Source organism: Hemicordylus capensis, chromosome 4 (assembly GCF_027244095.1).
Source record: "Hemicordylus capensis ecotype Gifberg chromosome 4, rHemCap1.1.pri, whole genome shotgun sequence".
Classification (NCBI taxonomy): Eukaryota; Metazoa; Chordata; class Lepidosauria; order Squamata; family Cordylidae; genus Hemicordylus; species Hemicordylus capensis.
Window position 1 is genome coordinate 294,536,118 of NC_069660.1, and position 8,769 is coordinate 294,544,886.

The following is an 8,769-nucleotide window of genomic DNA, read 5'->3' on the forward strand; positions in this document are numbered from 1 at the left end:
CAGTCACTTTTCTATCAGCCTAACCTACTTCACAGGGTTGTTGTGAGGAGAAACTTAAATATGTAGTATGCTGCTCTGGGCTCTTTGGAGGAAGAGTGGGATATTAAAAATGTTGTAGTAGTAGTAGTAGTAGTAGTAGTAGTAGTAATAAATGGTGATAATTAATAATAATAATTAATTAATTAATATTATTAATTATATAATTATAATTAAATATAATTAAATAATAATAATAATAATAATAATAATAATAATAATAAATGAATGAATAAATAAATGGCGAGGCACTTGGACAGGTTAGCATTAGAAGAGGCATTTTCCAAGGGGACTGACTATCTCCTCTATTGTTTGTAATCGCCATGACCCCACTTTCACAAATACTAAACAAAACAGGCCTCGGATCACAAACATCTAAAACATCAAGTAAAATCAACCATCTGCTGTACATGGACAATCTGAAGTTGTATGGAAAGTCCCAGTCAGAAATCGAATCACTGCTAAACACCGTCCGTATATTCAGTAGCGATATAGCAATGGAGTTTGGACTAGACAAGTGTGATGCATTAATAATGAACAGAGGGAAAATAGCAAAAAACAGAAGGAATAGAACTGCCCAATGGAAGCAAGATCAAGAACCTGGAAGAGAAATAACATTACAAATACTTGGGCATTCTCCAGGCTGATAAAATTGCACACACTGAAGTTAAAAGAAAAATAGGAAGTGAATACATCAGGAGAGTTAGAAAAACCCTAAAGTCCAAACTCAATGGCGGGAACACCATACAAGCCATAAACACCTGGGCTATACCTGTTATCAGATACACTGCAGGAATAATAGACTGGACCCAGGCAGAGCTAGAGACGCTAGATCGTAAGACCAGGAAAATAATGACCATCAATCATGCTCTGCACCCCCGCAGTGATGTCGATAGGCTCTACCTCCCTCGCAGCTCAGGTGGAAGAGGAATGCTGCAAGTCCATCAAACAGTAGAGGAGGAGAAAAGAGGCCTTGCAGAATATATCAAGGGCAGTAAAGAAGATGCACTTCAAATGGTCAATAACGTGAAACTATTCAACACCAATGAAAGAAAGTAGGCCTACAAGAAAGAACAAGTCAAGAACCGAGCAGAAAAATGGAGAAATAAGCCCCTGCATGGTCAATATTTACACAATATAAGTGGAAAATCAGACATCACCAAGACCTGGCAATGGCTTAAGAGTGGCAACTTGAAGAAAGAAACAGAGGGTTTAATACTGGCTGCACAAGAACAGGCACTAAGAACAAATGCAATAAGAGCAAAAGTAGAAAAATCGACAACAAACAGCTAGTGCCGCCTTTGTAAAGAAGTAGATGAAACAGTGGACCACCTAATCAGCTGTTGTAAGAAGATCGCACAGACTGACTACAAACAAAGGCATGACAAGGTAGCAGGGATGATACACTGGAACATCTGCAAAAAATACAAGCTACCTGTAGCCAAGAATTGGTGGGACCATAAAATTGAAAAAGTGGTCAAAAATGAATATGTAAAAATATTATGGGACTTCCGACTACAAACAGACAAACATCTGCCACACAATACACCAGATATCACTGTAGTCGAGAAGAAAGAAAAACAAGTCAAAAATAATCGACATAGCAATACCAGGGGATAGCAGAATAGAAGAAAAAGAAATAGAAAAAACCACCAAATACAAAGATCTACAAATTGAAATTGAAAGGCTGTGGCAGAAAAAGACCAAAATAATCCCAGTGGTAATTGGCACCCTGGGTGCAGTTCCAAAAGACCTTGAAGAGCACCTCAACACCATAGGGGCCACAGAAATCACCATCAGCCAATTACAAAAAGCAGCTTTACTGGGAACAGGCTATATTCTGCGACGATATCTATAATAACCAACAGTATTGATGATAAAATTCTGGAATCCCAGGTCCTTGGGAAGGACTCAAGGCTGGATAAAACAAACCAGTCAATAACACCTGTCTGACTGTGTAAACAAGAAATAATAATAAAAAGTATCTGGATAAAACAAACCAGTCAATAACACCTGTCTGACTGTGTAAACAAGAAAAATAAATAGATAGATAGATAGATAGATAGATAGATAGATAGATAGATAGATAGATAGATAGATAGATAGATAGATAAAATGAATAAATAAAAGCACATGTTAGAGCACCTTTGAAACCAAAGATGAGAGAGTTTCCTCAGGATCACCTTGGATAGACTCAGAAATGAACTGAGTTATGTTTGCTCAAATTAGAAATAACATAATTCCTCGCCTGAGACAATCCGAATTTCAAAAAGTGGGCTCCTAGCAAAGCAAGGGAGAAAAACATCTCTTTTACTTACCTACAAGTCTCGTTTTAAGGGATTCATCCTGGAAAACAAGGAGGGAGAGAATTGCCTTACAGGGACCTTCTTACCCAAGAGTCTCCCCTGAGGGGTTGCTCTTCACACCCTCCCACATTATTGGACCACAATACCCCATTTCTTTAAATGGGGAGGGAAGATGCATCTATTCTTCTCCACTCACATTTTAAGATGAGAGAGAATAATAAAAGCTTGCTCCCCCATTAGAGGCAGCTTTAACAAGCCCCTGAAGTTTGTTTCTCAGCCTTACTCAGGAGAATATCATTGGCATCACTATTTGTAGTCGTCTCTCTCTCAATGGTCTTTCATCCCCTCTCTGTCCTCTGGGCTTTTCATTTTTGCAGTTCCCTCGATCTCTGTATTTTCTGTCTGGTCTGTCTTTCCCATTGCTACTAGCTGACCTGCTCTGATGTTAAAGTGGAACTTGGCTAGTTGAGGTGCAATGGTCCCTCTGGCTAACATTATATATCTCCTCTGATGTCTCAGATAGCAAGACCCGCTCAGAGATAGGCAGCTGGGATAAGCACTAAGAAAGATGTTAGAATTCAAAGGGCATTGTAAAACTGGGATTAAATTTGGACACATAAATATTAGGGGTGTGCAATTCGGATTTTCTGTGTTTTGATTTGTAACTGAATCGAAACAGCCCTGATTTGATTTGGATCCGAATCTGACCCATCCGAATCACCCCAAATTCGATTCAGATCCGAATCGCGGCTGATCCGAATCGAATCAATTCGGGTATTGGATCTTTCCTATTAATTTCCCCAGATTCCCAGCTTTCATTTTTAAAAAAAGCTAAGCTCTAGCCCTTATAGGCACTTAACTTAAACTGAGTAGTACCTCACTGCCTTGCAGGTGGGAGTGGGGTGTAGTTGGCACATGGCAGTTGACAATTGGCACTGTCTAAAAGACAGTCAAAATGAATAGAAGAAATGAAGGTGTGTAATGAATCCTCATAAGGATTCATTGAGTGAAAGTTATTATACACCAAAGAATCCGAACACTTGAAAAATAGTGACCACACATTTTGCTCCATAACTCCACTTCTATAAGGGCTAGAGCTTAGCTTTTTTAAAAAAAATGAAAGCTGGGAATCTGGGGAAATTAATAGGACAGATCCGAAACCCGAATCAATTTGAATCGTATCAGCCGCGATTTGATTTGTACCCGAATCTAGCCAATGGACCACAGGGGTGATTCGTTTTGTCTCCGAATCACCCGAATCAGCTAGATTCAGGTACAAATCGATTTGTATCTGAATCGATTCGCACATCCCTAATAAATATCACCTGCAAGGTATGAATTTACAGACTTTCAAATGACACTGTACTGGTGCAATTTAAGCTGCACTTACCTGGGAAAGCCCAATTGAATTCAATGGGACCTACATCCAAGTAAACATGAAATGGGTTATACTGAGTAGTTTCCGAATGACCCTATGGAAAGACACTGGCCAAAGAAAGGCATACTTTGATCTGTACTATTTAATACTCCTATACAAAAACAGAACAAAAATTCGGCAACTCCTAGAATAAATTAAGCATTGGCCACCATAATTGGCATTGGACACAATAATGTAAACTGCCCTGAGCTATTTTTGGAAGGGAGGTATAAACATCAAATAAATAATAAATAAATAATTGGAATGAACCTGGGTAATAGTTACATAGGAAGCTGCCTTACATTGTGTCAGACCATTGGTCCATCTAGCACAGTATTGTCTACACAGACTGTAGGTTCTAGGCAGGAGTCTCTCTTAGCCCTATCAGGAGATGCCAGGGAGGGAACTTGGAATACTGCATGCAAATACTTGGGAACTTGCATACTGTATACAAGTATGCAAATGCTCTTCCACTGAGCTATGAACACATCCTTAATGGGTATATCTTACAGTGTTCACATGTAGACTCCCATTCAAATGCAAATTGGGGTGGACTCTGCTTCGCAAAGGGGACAATTCATGTTTGCTTCCACAAGACCAGCTCTCCTCCAGATTAAGAACCCCTTTCAGATTCTTCCAAGGAGACCTTTCAGGTTCTTCCAGGGACTTTTCAGGTTCTTCCATGACCCTGATGTCTCTCCTCTTAAAGCATTTGTGAATGCCTAGTAAAAGACTGAGAAATCCTAAGCTGAGGAATGGTACAAAATAGCAATATAGAAATTGGATGAGTAGGGCACAGCTGGAGAAGGGGAACTAGGAATCAGAAGGGATAGGTGAAGAGCTGGACCATTGTTTAATCTATCCATAGAAAGAACTGCTCTAAGTGCATAAGCCCCTGGTGGCGCAGTGGTAAAACTGCCGCCCTGTAACCAGAAGGTTACAAGTTCGATCCTGACCAGGGGCTCAAGGTTGACTCAGCCTTCCATCCTTCCGAGGTCGGTAAAATGAGTACCCAGAATGTTGGGGGCAATATGCTAAAATAATTGTAAACTGCTTAGAGAGCTCCGGCTATAAAGCGGTATATAAATGTAAGTGCTATTGCTATAAGCTTCATTCGTGTCTATTAGTCTTGTACAGAATTTCCACCAGAATGCATGCAAATCTATTTAAGAGCAGGAAAAATCAAAACATTAACTCTCCGAAGTCTGTAAGAATGAATAATAGTACTGTTTGAAGGCTTGGCTGATCTTTTTAATGTACTGCCATATTATGAAATTTCTTGTCTCTTAATTGCAAAGATACAAATTGCCACTTAATAGGTAATTAATTGACAGTGCATTAGGTTAAAATATTTACTCCCATACATGCTAATGAAACTTAATGCAAGCTGTTTCCATCTACTATATTGTAATACTGTAAATTCTGTAGTTGGAAAAAGTACCATTATAAGGAGCTTTCAGTTTGTGTGTGGACACACGGTGTGGAAACTTACCATGATAGATGATATTTTTCTGGGGTTGAATTAAAGAATAAGCTATAGATGCATGCAACAATGCTAGCTTGGCCAAGCTTGGCCCCAAAACTCCAGATTCAGTCACACATGCCTCCCCATTGCACTCTGGGAACAAGATAATCCTTAGCAGCAGTTCAAGGGGGCACCTGATCCCAGAAATAGCATAGCCTGCTCTGTAATTCTGGGTTAACTACTTCCAATCCATGATTGGTTTCTGACTGAAGATGGTTTGGATATTCACAATTAGACAATAAACTCTCATAGCCCATGCGAGAAGAAAAGAGAGTTTTCTTAAGGCTGGAGAGATCCTGGACCTGAGAGACTCAAATGCTCTCATGGGGAAAGATTTGTCTCCTATTGGATCACTGCATTCTGATCCTTGCAAAGACATACTTCTTCTGCCTGATTTGGACTCTTGTGCTCTTCAAATGAATATGCATTTCTGAAGCCTAATCTTCCTACCCATTTTACTAGGAATTATAAAACACTAAATACAAAGATGCACAAATTTACATGTAACTGAGAGGTATTTTGAAGTCTCAGAAAACACACAGAGAATCATTACATTTCAGGACCATGTTTCATCTCTAGTTTAGATTTTCCTATAAAATAATTCAGATTGAAAATGGACTATGCTTGATAAAAGAAACCAGCTATTCCTGTTCTCCAACAGGCCATATTGAAAAAGGAAAAAGCTTGCCCTATTCACAGAAGCATTGCCCATGGGAAAAGAGAGTACTGTTTCAAAGGGAGCCTAATTTAGAGTGCAAAAACCATCTAGTGGATTGGAAGAATTAGGAATTCAATTGTCATGCATATTGTTTTGACTGAGGCTGTAATTCAATGCATACTGGTACATCCTATTGGAATCTATGGGGTTAATGCCAGGTAAAAATGTGTTCAATGCACATGCTACTTTCCATCTTCGATGAAAAGTCCTTCCAGCTTCCTTCTGCAGTTACCACCACTGCCTGGTGCCCAAAAAGTCCACATTTTGCATTCTTGAAGGCTAATTATAGAAATTAACCTTCCATGATCAGAGAGGGAAATGTTTGGTGTTCCTGAATGTAAAGAGATTTCACCTGCCCTTGCCTGATTTTTATCTGGGGTGCTGACATCGAGAAAGCTTGAGGGTTTATGAGTTCCTAGGTTTGGTACTTGAGGAATCTCCTCTTCAAGTTGTTGAATTCCACCCAGGAAAATCCCATCTAGTTCATCAAAACAGGAGGAACTCCTCGAATGCTTAGGGGGCAGGGTTTGCATCCCTGCTTTTTCTTCCAATTCCCTGCTGCAACTATAAGGAAATCGATTCAAAATACCAGCCAGCCTATTTCCTCCAAGGAACTCAAACAGTTGTCCCTTTTTATCCTCACAACAGGTTAAGCCTGTGCAGGGGCATAGCAAGGTTGGATTGGGCCCAGAGACAAGATTTTAAAATGGCCCCTCCTCTAAGTCCAGGGCCTCCGCACACCCCAGGCCCCCAAGTATTTAAGTCTGATATTTCAAAATAAGTATGCTGCCTGGAAATACATTTCACTGAATACACACATGCACACTTCACAATATATAGTGATATACATACTGTACATTGAATACTATATATTTGTGCTACTTTTAATGCCTAGAACACACTAGAAACACTAATTATTAAAGTGGGCCCCTCGCTGCTGATTAGCAAAGGAGACTTTCAACCATGCAGTGTGAGCCTATGTATATTTTCTCAGAATGATGAACAAATTCAGTAAAGTTTGATTCCAGGAGGTTTTTCACATGGGGATTTTAAAGCCCTTTAACACACATCTCCTCTGGAATGGAGGTGCTACATCCATGTTGGCCAGATTTAACTTGAAGTCGCTGCGAGTTATTGGGGAGCAGTTCACACACAATTCAGGTTTTTCACTGCTCGTTAGAGTGTAGCCTGATTTATATCCAGAGTAAAAAACAACAACACTATTTTGCGTTGGTTCTTTGGGACAACTTCAATTTTGCAGTAAAGCCTCCCAGTATACTTGCAGTAAAGACTGCTGTGTGTAAAAGTTCCAGGTAAGTGTGTGGAGAATTGTAGCCTCAGGTAGCAAATCTAACCACATTTAGCTGGAAGTACATTTCATTGAAACCTAAAGGACTTAATAGCAAGGAAAGGATGTATACTTCAAAATAAACTCCATTGCATTCAACTGTCTGAGATACTTCCCTGGTAAGTGCATATAGGATTGAACATGCTCAGAGATGTAAACCAAACCAAACTAATTTGTGCTCCCAGCATATTTTGCTCCTTATAGGAGACCAGTAAGTCCCACTGAAGCAAGGAAGATAGGTGGGGAGAATTAGAGAAAAGACCAAGAATTAGCACCATTCTTCAGGAGAAAAAGGGGGTGGTGGATGAAGAATCTGCCTCTTATTGGTAAAATCTTAAGATAGATGAGACATGCCAGGGTTGAAAGAGCTGCTGAAGTTACACCCTTTGTCCTAAAGGTCATTCTCCCTGCTCCCCAGTGTGTAAGTATGGCTGGTTGTGTTCTCTCACTGTACTGAGATAAAAACCACTCTCTGCAGGTGCTCAGAAGCAGGGTCATCCCTAGTGGGGTGCGGGGCTGGGGGGCAAATCAGCATGTGCAGGGCCTCCTTAACATTTCATATCATCACAGAATCATACTGACTGATGACATACAGTGTAAATAGTGTGAATGAGGTTTTCGGACATGTCCAACCAGCTTGGCATTTCTAAAGAAAAATAAAATAAAATAAAAGCACAACACATGCTTCACAGTTTTCACCCAGACCTTCTGCGTTGCAAAACAACTTGAACATAAGTGCATCTATGAATTAATATAATATAATATAATATAATATAATATAATATAATATAATATAATATAGTTTGTTCCAGGAGTTTTTGTAATTTTCTGCCATGAAACAAGACACTTATAGGACCTTTTAGATAGTTGTGTTTTTTTAAAAAGCCAGCAAATTTTCCAATCTGTTTCAAATCAAATATTCAGAGACTTCTCAGTCTCTCTCCCCATATCAAAGCCCTACAGCAAGCAAGCAGATCCCTATATATGGGGCAGGGGGGTTAACCACAAAAAGGAATTCACACTCTACCTCCATTCCTGGCAAAGGCTGGGCTGGGCTGGGCAGGGCTGGGCAGAGGGTCCGAAGAGAACTGTGGTGGGTAAGGGTTAGGGTTAGCGCTGGCTACTCTGCCTGCTCCTTCCTTCCTTCCTTGGGGCCTGCCAGCACTTGAGTTCAGGCTTCAGGAAGGCCTGCACAGAGGCCTCTCTGGAAGCCCCGCCCACCCACCAATCAGCTGAGAGGCGGGGAGAGAAGTTGCTCTAGCAGCTTGCAGGCTGCTTAGGTTGCTGGCCAGGAGAGCAAATAGAAGAGAGGAGGGCGAACAGGGTAAGTGGCTGGGGGGCCTTGGGGCTGGGCAGGAGGGCAATGGGGAGTCATGTGACATGTCTCTGGAAGGTCCCTCCAGGCAGTAGGACCCCCAG

The 8,769-nt window shown here is 40.6% G+C and overlaps 1 long non-coding RNA gene across 1 annotated transcript in view; it reads right to left on the reverse strand.

Moving 5' to 3' along the window:
• The window catches only part of LOC128324852 (uncharacterized), a 71,137-nt gene extending 62,622 nt beyond the window's left edge, over positions 1-8,515 (reverse strand). The window contains exon 1 of the long non-coding RNA XR_008307134.1: positions 8,378-8,515. This is a non-coding gene — a long non-coding RNA (uncharacterized LOC128324852). The remainder of the gene's footprint in view (positions 1-8,377) is intronic.
• Positions 8,516-8,769: the final 254 nt, after the last annotated feature.